The following is a 14,284-nucleotide window of genomic DNA, read 5'->3' on the forward strand; positions in this document are numbered from 1 at the left end:
TGCCCAATACGCTCCCCAAGAAAAGTGACGCCCTTATTCCTGGACCGACTACTCTCTATCTCAAAACTACCAAGTTTCTGCTCCAGACATTTGTTATTAAATTAGTTATATTGGCTATCAATTGTGTAACAAAATAAAGACTAGATCAATAAATTGTGTAACCAAATAAATAACTAGATCAATGGTGTGCAATTGGTCTGATGAAATATGCAGCCCTTAGAAGCAGTTTTTACAAATATTTTCTCCATTACTCCACTAAAAGCCTGTATTGTACTTCCTTTCCTATTCGCTTTAATCTCCACTCTCTCACAAACACCACAGATATAAACAGTTTTCTAGAGTTTGATACAAGTTTGGATTTTTAGTCTCAGTTTAAGGTCTGGTAGACAGTATTTTTCAGCTTCTGTCCTAACCAAAATGTCTTAATATTCCAGCTATGTCTTGTAGTTTCTTCTTCCTTGATTGATGACATAGGTCCTGATTTTCAGCCACTTGTGGGAAGGGTCTCTCACAGTAATCAATCTTATTGGTTGATGACATTTCATTTGGTGTGTCTTAAAGAGGCAGAGGTTTTTAATTCAAGTAAAACTGTGGCAGTGTGAGTTTAATGCCAATACCATTATGACACAAAGAGGGACGATGACAATCTGTTAAAAAAAAGTTTATTGAATTATTTATCTAAAAACATCCCCATAGACTTTAATTGCAAATTTTGTATAAAAAAAGAGATAAAGGATTGTGATTGATCTCAGAATTGTATATTTAACCTCCACAATACTGATGAATCAATAATTTTATAAACATATTTTATTTTTTGATCCAAGCACAATTCAAATACAACATGCTAATTAAATAATTAGTTGTATTTGAGAACTTTGCAATACTAATTTGACTTTCTTATATTTGCAGCAGATTCAACTGTAGTATACTTGTGAATCTATGTGTAAAATTGCAAAAAGCTTTACCCCCCCAAAAAAAATATTGCCACAAAATAATGCATGTACTAAAAGCTATATTAAAGTAATTCCCTGAATATTTGAGACAGGGTCATTTTTATAACAGCACTATTGTTGCAAGTATCTGCAAATCGCGAGTCATCACAATCTATTGGCTGATGCCTTTTTGGCTCTTTTTCTGGCCGAAAAGGCCACTTTTTTATTTAATGTGATCACAATAGAGTCTTTTGGCTATTCCCCGCACTCACAATCATATTTTTGGATCCTCGCTAAAAGTTCTCGGCGATCACAATCCATTTTTGAGAGACTTTTCAACATCTTTTGTAGACCAGTTTTGACTTTTCAAATTTGACACCTCAAGGATCTTGATAATGCACGAGAATGGCATTTTCGAACAACTTTGCAACTATTTCAAGACAAGTCTTCCACATGTGCAAGACACTCTGTAATGGCCACAGGAGACATTTTATTAGAATAGTACTGATACATGGTAACACAGTATTGATTTAATAAAGCTTTATTTGTCACTATTGTATAGGTGGTCTACAGTGTACAGAACACACATTTACATATGTAAATAGGTTCATATATATGTACTGTATATGTGTTGAGTACTTGATAACCTGTACAGCTAAGGGGATTTGCAGGAAAAGTGACTTCAGGAGCCCAACATCTGCAAATGGTGTGGTGTAATTTATTTCTGAGAATGTTTGATTCTAAGTCACACTTTTACTGATTGTCACTAATGGTACTAGTCTCTTCATAACCTATTGCAATCCGATTTCATCCTCATCACTGCTAAACTATCTGAATGTTATTTGTATCTTGGCATGATGGACATACTGGGCATGGTTGCTCAATTACTTTATTGTCACTTTTCGTATTTGTATTGTTTTTTACAATATTTATATTTATTGAATATAAATGCAGCATTTCTGGTTTGGCGTGATATATAAAACAAGATGGAGACTACAGGTTTTTTATTACATGGATTTATGACATTTTGTTATGCTGGATTTTAACAGTATTCAAACTGTAAAGTGTGAACCCATTCCCTTATAAACTTCTATCTGCAGCATAGATGTTCAATTTAGACTGCAACTTTTTGTGGCTGGGTTTCTATAGGGGATGCACCTTCATGCACGCTAATTTCAAATACATTCACAGCAGTGTCTTTTAAAGTACTTGAAATTACATTATCAAACTCACATTCATGAAGGCGCAATCCAGTTTAGGAGTTCAATAATATAGGTGCAAGTACTTTAAACCGCACTGTCATGAATATGTTTTCTTTTAGCTTCCATGGAGCTGGAAAGCAAAGAAAACATTTCAGGAACATATTGTCCATAGATTGTGATCGACGCCAAAGAAAGAAAGAAGGAACCACATTTCCATACCAATAGTTTGCAAGAAAATAAATTGAAATGAACCAATACTTTAGGTTAAAGGGCCATAATACCCAAATGTTTAAACACTTGAAAGTGATGCAGCATAGCTGTAAAAAGCTCATTAGAAAATATCACCTGAACATCTCTATTTAAAAAAGAAAGATATTTTACCTCAAAAGTTCCTCAGTAGCCACCTCCCATTGTAAAGGATTTCTAAGCAGCATATTAGTGTGTCTGTCCTGGGACAACTGAAAGGATGAGCTTTGTGCACTCTCATATTATTTCACCAATCAGGTAAAGGAAGCTTACTATGAAATCTCATGAGAGTTAAGTCAAATCTCATGAGATCACAGTAAGAGTTCATGACCTGAGTATAACTTTTTACACAGAACTTACTCTGCTGAGCTGAGGAGATTGTGAGGTAAAATATCTTCCTTTTTTACCTAGAGATGCTCAGGTGATATTTTCCTGTCAGCTTTTTACAGTTATACTGCATCAGTTTCAAGTGATTTAGCATATGAGTATTATGTCCCTTTAACATTGGTACCTACTAACTAGATTAACAACACATTGGGTTAACATTGGTATTTTGATTAGTTACCAGTGTTGCTAATGAATATTGGGGAACACTAATGATTTCCCTCTACTTAATTAATCCTAAATGTGAACCCCTCCACCACAAATGTCCTATATTAAATGTGTGCCTCACACCCTACTACTGCAATTATATACTAATTGTGACATCCTCCAATTCAATAAACCCTGTTAATCACCATACAGATCCTCTCAGAGCGAAAACATAAAAAAATTAACTGCTACCTCCCCTACTGTATAAAAAGCACCCAGTAAAAACCCCTCATAATACTATATACCCCCAAAACAAACACCACATACAGCACCCAAAAATCTGTCCTTCCATGACTCGTAACATAAAGACCTCCCAAAGTTATTCCTTAGCAAAGGATCCAGGGATATCTTTTTTCTTGACGTGTCCTCATGTTCAGATTCTTCCAGCAACAGAGCTCCCATTAAGCAATTCACTGATTGCCACTGGCTGAGACTGTTAAAACACAATTCTTAAATTCATGAAGGTTTTAAAGACCCTGGTTGGTTAATTTCTTATGTACATTTTCAGATTGGTTGTCTCTAGGGAATAGGAGAAAATAACTTTTTGACGCTATCATCAAAGGCCTTTAATATATATATTTTTTTCCTCCAGTTTTGTATAAAATAAGCATGTATGCAGCAAGGTCAATCTTTAATCTACACCTTAAAGGAACATGAAACCCAAATTTTTATTTTTATGATTCAGATAGAGAATACAATTTTAAAAAAAGCTTCCAATTTACTTCTATTATCAAATATTCATTGTTCTCATGTTATTCTTTGTTTAATAGATATCTAAATAGGTAGCAACATGTCTGCAGCACCACATGACAGGAAATAGTGCTGCCACTATGCCAGTTTTTTTTTTATCTCCAGATGACCACCATAGATACCTCATTTTATACAGAGAGCGTATTTTATCCTCAAAGCACCTGATGCCAAATATATTACCTCATAGTTTCACTATAAACTGCTAGGTATGCTGGGCTACTGAAACTGAGTTCCTTACTGGAGTACTTAGATTATTACTCAGCAGAATTTATTTTACACTCTTCTCAGATGTCAAAGCAAGTTAACTGCTCTTATTGAATTGGTATCAACATATGTGATATAAATAAAAGTACAACTGTAACACTTTGTTGCATAAAGTAAAGCACAGTAAAATACAAAATATTTTTGAAAGCTCACTTAATATCAAATGATGGGGTCAATTTCAATCTTACTGATTTTTTTTTTATAGTGGAAAAAACAGGAATAGCCTTTTTTTGGGGTTTTTTTGTTAACAAAGTGATCACAATATTTCAAAGTCAAACACAGTCAAGCTTGATAACTGCCACTATATTTGATTACCATTTTCTCTTAACGGTACCCTGAACTACCAATAATGGATGCTGATCACTGTTTATGGATAGAGTGGTGTTTATGCTAAGTGATAATCTGAATGACGTTTGCATACAGGCATAATGGTCATACTGGGCATGTCTGCTCAATAATGTTTTTAAAACTATTAATATTTTAAAAGTGTTATTTTGTTTTTAAAAATTTTCAGAAAACCTTGTTTTCTGTTTTTGTGAGATTTTAATCTAAAATTAAGAACACAGCAGGAAATTAATTTCCATGAAAAGAAAGTGGCTACAACTTATAACATCTTCTATAGCGCGGTTTCTCACTCTAAATTGTGAAACCGCTAAGTGATGAGGTTTAAAATATCACCAAATGTTCCAAGCGTCACTGTATAAAAAAGGTTTGTCTTTGCCAAATATCTGTTACTATAAGAAGATGGCAAAACAAGGTTATTGGTACTGTAAATTGTGTTTTTTGAAAACATGATGGGACTTTTGTTTAATGTATGCATAATATCTTGGTAACAAATAAACAAGACAGAATGGCAACCTGTTAAATCCTGATTGCAAATAAACCATTTATGATAGAAATCCCATTTAAGAAGATGAAATTATTGTAACTTACAATTTCGAACATATGAGTATAAAAAACAAACATTTTGAGAGGGCAAATACTAAACTACTAATGCTACATCATCATGACATCAATTTCAATATATAGCCCTCCATATTTGAAACCTAGGCTACTGATTGGACTCTATCACCCATATACCTATAACCTACAGCTACTGTTTAAAGGGTATACATACGCAACATGTAGAAACAGAGTTCAGCATTTGCACCCTTAAAATGTTTGTTTTTATTTTATACTCATATTTTCGTGATTCTGAGTTACAATAATTTCATATTATTAAATGGGATTTCTATCAGAAATTATGTAAGTTAACTAAAGTAAACTGCAGTATGCAATGGTATCATCCATAAGGTAAGAAATATATCATTCAAATTAAAATATAAAGGAAACAATGCATTTTGCTAGTTTTGGTAAGTATGCTCATTTCATTGTAGGAGACACTTTTTACCAATATTCAATCAATGTTGGTATATCAGAGAAACAAGATTGTCCATCTTTTTTTTTTCTTTATTTCAATGTTCACAAACACAGCCAAGGTTGATAATTGCCCCAATATTCAATCTCCATTTCCATAACGGCACAGTTAACAACCAATAATGGGTTAATGGAATCAATATGTGTGTGTGTTGCAATTGGATAGAGTGGTGCTTGCAATAAATGTTAAACAATCTGAATGCCATTTGTATATGGGCATGATGGGTATACTGAGCAAATTTCCTCAAATATGGTTTTAAACATTTATTCAAAGAAGAAGACATACCCAGCTGTTTAAAACTTCACTTTTATTCCAAATGGTTTAAACAGATACAGGAGGTTCTCACAGGCGTACAGAGATGTGGATCAGATAAGGTTTACGCGTTTCGGCCGTGCGGCCATAGTCATAACCACAATTACCTGACAATTTCACCTGCTTATAAAACAGTTTAAGAAACACCTGATTGGCTATTACAGAATGTAACCATACCTCTTGAGTAATGAGCACGTCTCGTACATGTAATATATATGATACAAATAGCGATATATATACAATGCACATTAATGTTTACAACTGCTGAAGCATGATCCATATATGTATCATATATATTACATGTACGAGACATACTCATGACATCACGATCTGTGCTACATCTAGGCACTCTGCTAAAAAGTATTGACAGTCTGTTGAATCCAACAAGTGTGCCTTTTTTGATTGGATGCCATATGCAGTCCAGATCGTGATGTCATCAGTGGGTGGAGCTTGGCAGCCATTTCATAGTGGCCAGAAACAATATTAATTTTAAAATAACTTCTTTACCATTCCTGCTGCATGATAGATTAAGCTGCAAATAGCCTCCTTCATCTTTTCTATAAGGTAAGACTTTAAGATGACTAAGCTGTAGACTGTCCCTTTAAATAAAATTGCATGCTCTGTCTGAATCACAAAAGAACAATATTAGGTTTCATGTCCCTTTATTATGGGGATTTCAGTAAGGTTTATGTGTTTTGTTGTGATCAAAACTGTGGTGTGAGGTTTAAAGTGCACAGGGGGGGGGGAGGAGTCAGTTAGGATTAATGGAATATAGCACTGTTAATTATATATTAGTCACCAGCCTTCAGGTGTCAATGTTATTTAGTGACTTGCATATAGTAGTGCAAATATGACTTAGTCACTAAAATTGTTATAAAGATAAATCATGGAAAAACTTTAAACTTTTTTTCAACATTATATTGCATTTAAGTGTCTCTCTTGCAGAACCAGAGCCCAGCATAGATACATAAACAGTCCCCAAGTGTTAGTTCTGATTTGGCATTTGGTTTTGCAAACACAGATATACTGTACATGTCTACTTATACAAATTTGACTCTAAATGAAAGCAAGCAGAATATCTTTGCCAATATGACAAATTTCAAATGTGCTATATTTTATTGTAATAAGCCTTCAATCTTTATTGTTATCGTTTATTATTATTAATAATAATAATATCATATGGCTTCCCATTTGGACAATTGTTTTTACAACAAATTTACAACATATTTCAAAAAAATCTTTTTTTGTTGGTTTAATAAACTATCTCTGCATGCAGTTTTAAGTAAGCTTACATTAAGTTTGAAGTGTAAAATTACAATTCAAATATATTTATATCAAATTTGGCATTGACTCAGTGGCATATTTAGATTTTGTGCTGCCCTAGATAAATGTTCCTGTTCAAGTGTATGTCTGTATATATATATGTGTGTGTAGTGAGTGTGTGTATATGGTAAGTTTGTGTGTGTTTATGGTGTATGTGTGTAGTGAGTGTGTGTATATGGGTGAGTGTATCTTTGCCAATATGACATTTATGTGTTTATGGTGTGTGTGAGTGTGTATGGTGAGTGTGTGTGTGTTTATGGTGTGTGTGTGTGTCTGTGTGTGTGTAGTGAGTGTGTGTATATTGTAAAAATGTGTGTGTTTATGGTGTATGTGTGTAGTGAGTGTGTGTATATGGGTGAGTGTGTGTGTGTTTATGGTGTGTATGGTGAGTGTGTGTGTGTCTGTGTGTGTGTAGTGAGTGTGTGTATATGGTAAGTATGTGTGTGTTTATGGTGTATGTGTGTAGTGAGTGTGTGTATATGGGTGAGTATGTGTGTGTTTGTGGTGTATGTGTGTAGTGAGTGTGTGTATATGGGTGAGTGTGTGTGTGTTTATGGTGTGTATGGTGAGTGTGTGTGTGTCTGTGTGTGTGTAGTGAGTGTGTATATATGGTAAGTGTGTGTGTGTTTATGGTGTATGTGTGTAGTGAGTGTGTGTATATGGGTGAGTGTGTGTGTTTATGGTGTGTGTGTGTGTGTGTGTGTGTGTGTGCGTAGTGAGTGTGTATGTAGTGAGATATAAAAAGTGCTGCCCCACCTAAATCTGCTGCCCTAGACCAATCCCTTATTTGCCTAGGCCAAAATATGCTTATGCTCCTGCATTGACGCCTAATAATAATATATTAATTAAGACACAGTGTGCTATGGTAGATATAATTTGTTTGGCCTGCCAGCTGCTTTTGCTATGTCTGCTATGACTGAGAAGTCACAAGACACATGAAATAAAACAAGTGTTGCTATATACAGGTTGGCAGAAGTGAGCAGCGGGACCCATATAGGTTTAGGAGCCTTATTTTGCAGGAATATATACCTAATTATATAGAGTTAGTTCAGCAAATAATTAATGTTGGTTAGCAACAAGTCAAAGAGCAAAAATAGAGGAGATCTGGATCTACAAATGAAGCAGGACATAGACTAGTGGCAAGGGATGATTTGCAGCAGAATTCCTGCTGTTTCAGGCAAGAAGCCACAGGCCTGACACAATTTGGATGTTAATGTACTAAAATACAGACTGGTACAGTCAAAAGACAGGTACAAGCAGGTTTGTTTAGTAATAGATAATAAAAACATGTGATGCTCAATGGTCAGAGCTATCCCACAGGACTCATACAGACATAAACCAGCAGCTATGGTCTGCAAGGCAATTTCAGGCTGAATAAAGCCAGTAGTCATACAGTTTCATCAGCAGAGGGACTTGAATGGGCATAGCAGCAGTTTGCAGGGAATTGCAAATGAACTGTGATGTCGGCACAAAATGCATTTTGGATTTCCTGTAGAGAGTTATAGGAAATGTAATTTCTTGAGCACTATTGGTAGGAGTCATGGTTATAAAACGTTTAGTGATGGCTCCCAACGAATAATTACAAGCATTACTTTCTATGGCAGTGCCATCACATAATAGAAAGAGCAACCCTAACTGCCACTGTCCTGTAGCCCCCACCACAAATAACTCTGCTGTTTATTTCAAAAGCATAGAAATATGAAACGTTCATGGTTCAGAAACAGCATCCAATTTTAAAAGACTTTTACATTTAACTCTAGTTTCAAATGTACTTTGTTTTATTGTCATCCTTTGTTAGAAAGCTTTTTATTTATTGTACCAGATGTGTTCAGCTAGCTCCGAGTCGTACACTGCTGCTCTGACTAACTATATGCTTAACTACTTTACTAGGGTTAAATGGTCATAAAACCCAGAATTGTTCCTTTATTATTTAGCTAGAGCATCCAGTTTTATACAACCTTCCAATTTATTTATATGATCTAATTTGCTTATTTCTATTGATATCCTTTGCCAAAAAGCATACCTAGGTAGGCAGGACCAGTAATGCACTACATGGAGCTAGCTGCTGTTTGTTGGCTGCACATATATGCCTCTTATCACTGACCCACCTGATGTGTTCAGCTAGCTCCCAGTAATTTATTGCTGCTCCTTCAACAAAGGATACATTGGGGCCGATTTATGAAAGTGCGAGTGGACATGATACGCTGTCGCCATTTATCATTGCACAAGCAGCTGCAGCCCGATCGTATAGGATTGGGCGGATTGATGTCCACAGCCTCAGAGCAGGCGGACAAGTTATGAAGTAGCGGTCTTTAGACCACTGCTTTATAATTGCTGTTTCCAGCGAGCCTGACGGCTCTTGCGGAAACAGGGGCATCAAGCTCCATTAGGAGCTTGATAATTCGGCCCCCAAGAGTGAAACAAATTTGATACTATAAGTACATTGGGAAGTTTAATACTGTTTGCTATGAGCGAATCGTGAACATGGTATTTTATTATTTAGTATATGCAGGCAACAGTGCAATAATAAAATGATCTATCACATTAGATCATTTTCGTTTTTACACTTTTTTTTATTGCTATTCATTTTTATTGAGTTTTTATACCAACAAAATAAAATATGTTTAACCTGTTAATGACAAGTACCTCTGAATATGAGAAGGAATCCTCTGCTTGATCACAAACAATTTCTGTGTCTTCAAGATGTGGCCTATTCATCAAGTTATGGGAACACTCCATGGGTACAGATTCAATCAAATAGAAGCCATGATACAAGGAAGCAAAAAGAACTTACAAAGAACTAAAGCAATGAGAATGTCCCAATATTGCCATAGATTGCATAGAAAATATCAATTAACTAGCACATTGTTTTATAAACCTCTTAATTTCTGAAAACTACATCCTTATAGATGTTGAGGTTAATAAACTTATTATGCCTATTGTGTTGTTTTTCTCTTTTTTTTATCCATCGTCCCCCCAGCTCATGTGATAAATACATTTTCCCCTTATAGATTTTTTGGGGAATACAACATCATATATAATCATTGATGTTTTATCTATATACTAGTACTAAAGCCCGTGTACACGGGCCATTTTTTGCAGTACAGCGGTCCCACCCCTTGCTCTCTCCCCCCTCTCTTTTGCTCTCTCTTCCCCCCTCTCTTTTGCTTTCTCTCCCCCCTCTCCTTTGTTCTCTGTCTCCCCTCTTTTGCTCTCTCTCTCCCCTCTTTTGCTCTTTCTCTCCCCTCTTTGGCTCTCTCCCTCCTTTCTTTTGCTCTCTCTCCCCCCTCTTTGGCTCTCCCCCCCTCTTTGGCTCTCTCCCCTCTTTTGCTCTCTCTCCTATTTGGCTCTCTCTCTCCCCCCCCCTTTGGCTCTCCCCCCCCTTTGGCTCTCTCCCCCCCCTTTGGCTCTCTCCCCCCCCTTTGGCTCTCTCTCCCCCCTCTTTGGCTCTCTCCTCTCTTTTGCTCTCTCTCCTCTTTGGCTCTCTTTCCTCTTTGGCTCTCTCTCTCCCCCCTCTTTGGCTCTCCCCTCCCCTTTGGCTCCCCCCCCCCTCTTTGGCTCTCCCCCCCCTCTTTTGCTCTCTCTCTCCCCCCTCTTTTGTTCTCTCCCCCCTCTTTGGCGCTCTCCCCCCCCCCCTCTTTGGCTCTCTCTCCCCCCTCTTTGGCTCTTTTTCCTTTTTGGCTCTCTCTCTCCCCCCTCTTTGGCTCTCCCCCCCCCTTCTCTTTGGCTCTCCCCCCCCCTTCTCTTTGGCTCTCCCCCCCCCTTCTCTTTGGCTCTCCCCCCCATCTCTTTGTCTCCCCCCCTTCTCTTTGGCTCTCCCCCCCTTCTCTTTGGCTCTCCCCCCCCCCTTCTCTTTGGCTCTCTCTCCCCCCCCTTCTCTTTGGCTCTCTCTCCCCCCCTTTGGCTCTCTCTCCCCCCCTCTTTGGCTCTCTCCCCCCCTCTTTGGCCCTTCTCCCCCCCTCTCCTGCTCCCTCTCTGGCTCTGTCTTCCCATCGCGGGACCCCGCCCGGCCACGCCCCATCGCGGCAACACCCGCCCGGTCACGCCCCCTCGCGACGTCCGGACACGCCCCTCGCGACGTCCGGCCACGCCCCCATTGCAACGCCCCCGTCGGCCACAAACAGCTGTGAGGTCTGGGGAGCGCGCTCCATATCTCTTCCACAGGCTGTTTCAATCAGCTTACCTCGCGCTCCCCAGACCTCACAGCTGTTTGTGTACCTCGTGCTCCCTATCTCACAGCTGCTTGTATGCTGTGTATCTCGCGCTCCCTATCTCAAGGCCAATTGTTTGTCTCTACTGCGCATGACGGCTTCAGATAAACACTTGGCCTTTTATAATATAGGATGGAATTGTGTTGGGTATCGGTAGAGTTTGTAGAATATATAGCAGCTTGGGCAGGAGCATCATATTCATTGCAATCACAAGATTGCAAGGTCAGGTGTTGAAATTCAGTGACCGGACTACCATAATTAAGGTCTTGTAACTTAGTCCTATCTGGTGCTATGTAAACTGTGAGATAACTCAGAGAATGGGGAGGAATCCTAGAGGAACTGTTGTTTTGTACAGCAATTTCAGGAACATATTCAGAAGCAATAGTTCTGACTTATTGAAATTATCAATAAAGATTGAGGCCCTACCTATATGTGATTATTTCCTCCTGCACTTCAGAGAGAAAGCAATGAGGGGAAATCAGTGCCAGTAGAATGTTATTCATGAACACTGCTTTGTATAGGTGTTGGTTAATTTGGATTTCTTTCCTAAGACATGGAGATTCCACAACATCATTCCAATTACTAGTGGGATATTCATTCCTGGCCAGCTGGAGGAGGCATAGAGCACCACATCAAAGCTGTTAAGTGTCACTTTGCTTACCCATAACCCCCAGTCATTCTCTTTGCCTTTGTCAATGGAGGAGGTGAAGTTCGGTGTCTGAAGAATTTGATTCCTTTTTCGGGTACTTTTCCCTGCAAGCAAGGATTTGGGTTTAGTTGGGTCCATGTCAATCTCTTGAGTAAGAGTAGTGGTGGCTTTTAAGCAGTTAGAAAGTGGTGAGGTTGTCCTTGTTTGATTTTTCTAACACATTGCTGCCCTTGGTATAGAAAGACAGAGTTGGTTACTCTGTTCTTTCTTTTTCTACAGGTCTCTGATAGGAGTATGTGTCCTGTCACGCCTTGTGAGCTGTCTTCCTGCCAGACAGCTGAATATGCATGTAAGTGATTTTGTCTTCTAGGTCTTGGAGACTTGCACTTGAGAAGAATTTCCTGCAGAATTTATTTGGGACATATTTAATCCTTTAGGAAGGATTTTATTGGGCAGTGTGCAGGCACTTAGTTTATGTGTGGAGACTAAGGGGTTAACTTTCCATACAGTTTATGGGATTACTAGCAATTAATTAAACCTGGCTTTCTTCCTCTGACACTGCTTCCATTGCTGCTCTAATGCACGGCGGTCTCCACTTTAGCCACACACCTAGGCCAGGTGAGAGACATGGTGGCGGTGTTGGAATCTTACTGTCCCCTTCCTGCTCCTATCAGCACATCCATCCTCATCCATCTCTCTCCTTCTCCTCCTTTGAAGTCCATTGCATCCGCATTTTATTCCCCCTCTCCCTCAAGGTGGCAGTTATCTATCGCCCCCCTGGACCAACCTCCCAATTCCTCGACAACTTTGCTGCCTGGCTTTCTCACTTTCTCTCTACAAATACACCTGCTCTAATCTTAGGGGACTTCAACATCCCCATTGATAACCCATCTACCCCTGCTGCCTCTAAACTTCTCTCACTCACAAACTCCTTTATTCTTTCACAATCCACCCTATTCCCTACTCACCATGACGGACACTCTCTTGATCTGGTATTCTCCTACCTCTGCTCCCCTTCTGATGTCACCTGTCGCCCATTTCCCATCTCAGACCACCATCTGCTCACCTATAATCTCAATGTACAGGCTAAACCTATTTCTACCCCGCGCCTTCGCACCTGTAGAAATCTGCACACTGTGGATCCTCTCCAACTTTCTAACCTTATTCAAAAACGCCTTCCCCACACTTCCACGGTATCCTGCTCTGACCTTGCTACAAACCACTATAACAATACTCTTTCCTCTGCACTCGACACCCTTGTTCCTCCACAAATACGCAAAACCCCACGTCGTCAGCTCCAGCCCTGGCACTCTCAGCAAACACGCTATCTACAAAAATGCTCCCATGCTGCTGAAGGTGCCTGGAGGAAATGCCGCTCTGAACACGATTTCCTACACTGTAAGTTCATTCTTTATTCTTACTCCTCTGCCCTTCACTTAGCCATGCAAACCTACTTCTCTTCTCTCATATCTTCTCACTCATCAAACCCTAAACGTCTCTTCTCCACTTTCAACACTCTCCTCTATCCACCTGCACCACCCCCCTCATCTGACTTTAGTGCTCAAGACTTGGCAGATTACTTTTTCAACAAAACACTTACCATCAGAAGCAACATCCCACTACAAGACTGCAACCTTTCATCTGCGCCCCCGGTCACCCCCTCCAACACTCTCAGTACCTTCCCCCCAACCACTGAGAATGAAGTGAGTTCCCTAATATCTTCCTCACACTTCACTACATGCCCCCTTGACCCTATCCCTTCACATCTAATACCCTCTCTGTCCTCTACCCTCACCCCAGCTCTTACTCACATATTCAACCGATCCCTTACTACTGGTTCATTTCCATCATCCTTCAAACATGCAAAGGTCACCCCCATCCTCAAAAAACCCTCCCTCAACCCCAATTCTCCTGCAAACTACCGCCCCATATCACTACTTCCGCTAGCTTCTAAAGTCCTGGAAAAAATAGTTTTGGATCGCCTAACACACTTCCTATCCTCCAACTCTTTGCTTGACCCCCTGCAATCTGGCTTCCGTCCCCAACACTCAACTGAGACTGCCCTCACCAAGGTTACTAACGATCTTCTTTCTGCTAAAAAGAATGGCCACTATTCTATACTTATCTTACTTGACCTGTCTGCTGCCTTTGACACTGTTGACCATCCCCTCCTCTTACGGACTCTCAGCTCCCTTGGGCTCTGTGAAATTGCCCTCTCCTGGATCCACTCTTATCTCTCTAATAGGTCATTTTCTGTCTCATTTGCTGGTGACTCATCCTCTCCACTGCCTCTGTCTGTTGGAGTACCTCAAGGCTCTGTTCTAGGCCCTCTACTCTTCTCTATTTATACTTCCTCACTGGGTAAACTTGATGCTGATGATACTCAG

This window comes from Bombina bombina, chromosome 1 (genome assembly GCF_027579735.1).
Source record: "Bombina bombina isolate aBomBom1 chromosome 1, aBomBom1.pri, whole genome shotgun sequence".
Classification (NCBI taxonomy): domain Eukaryota; kingdom Metazoa; phylum Chordata; class Amphibia; order Anura; family Bombinatoridae; genus Bombina; species Bombina bombina.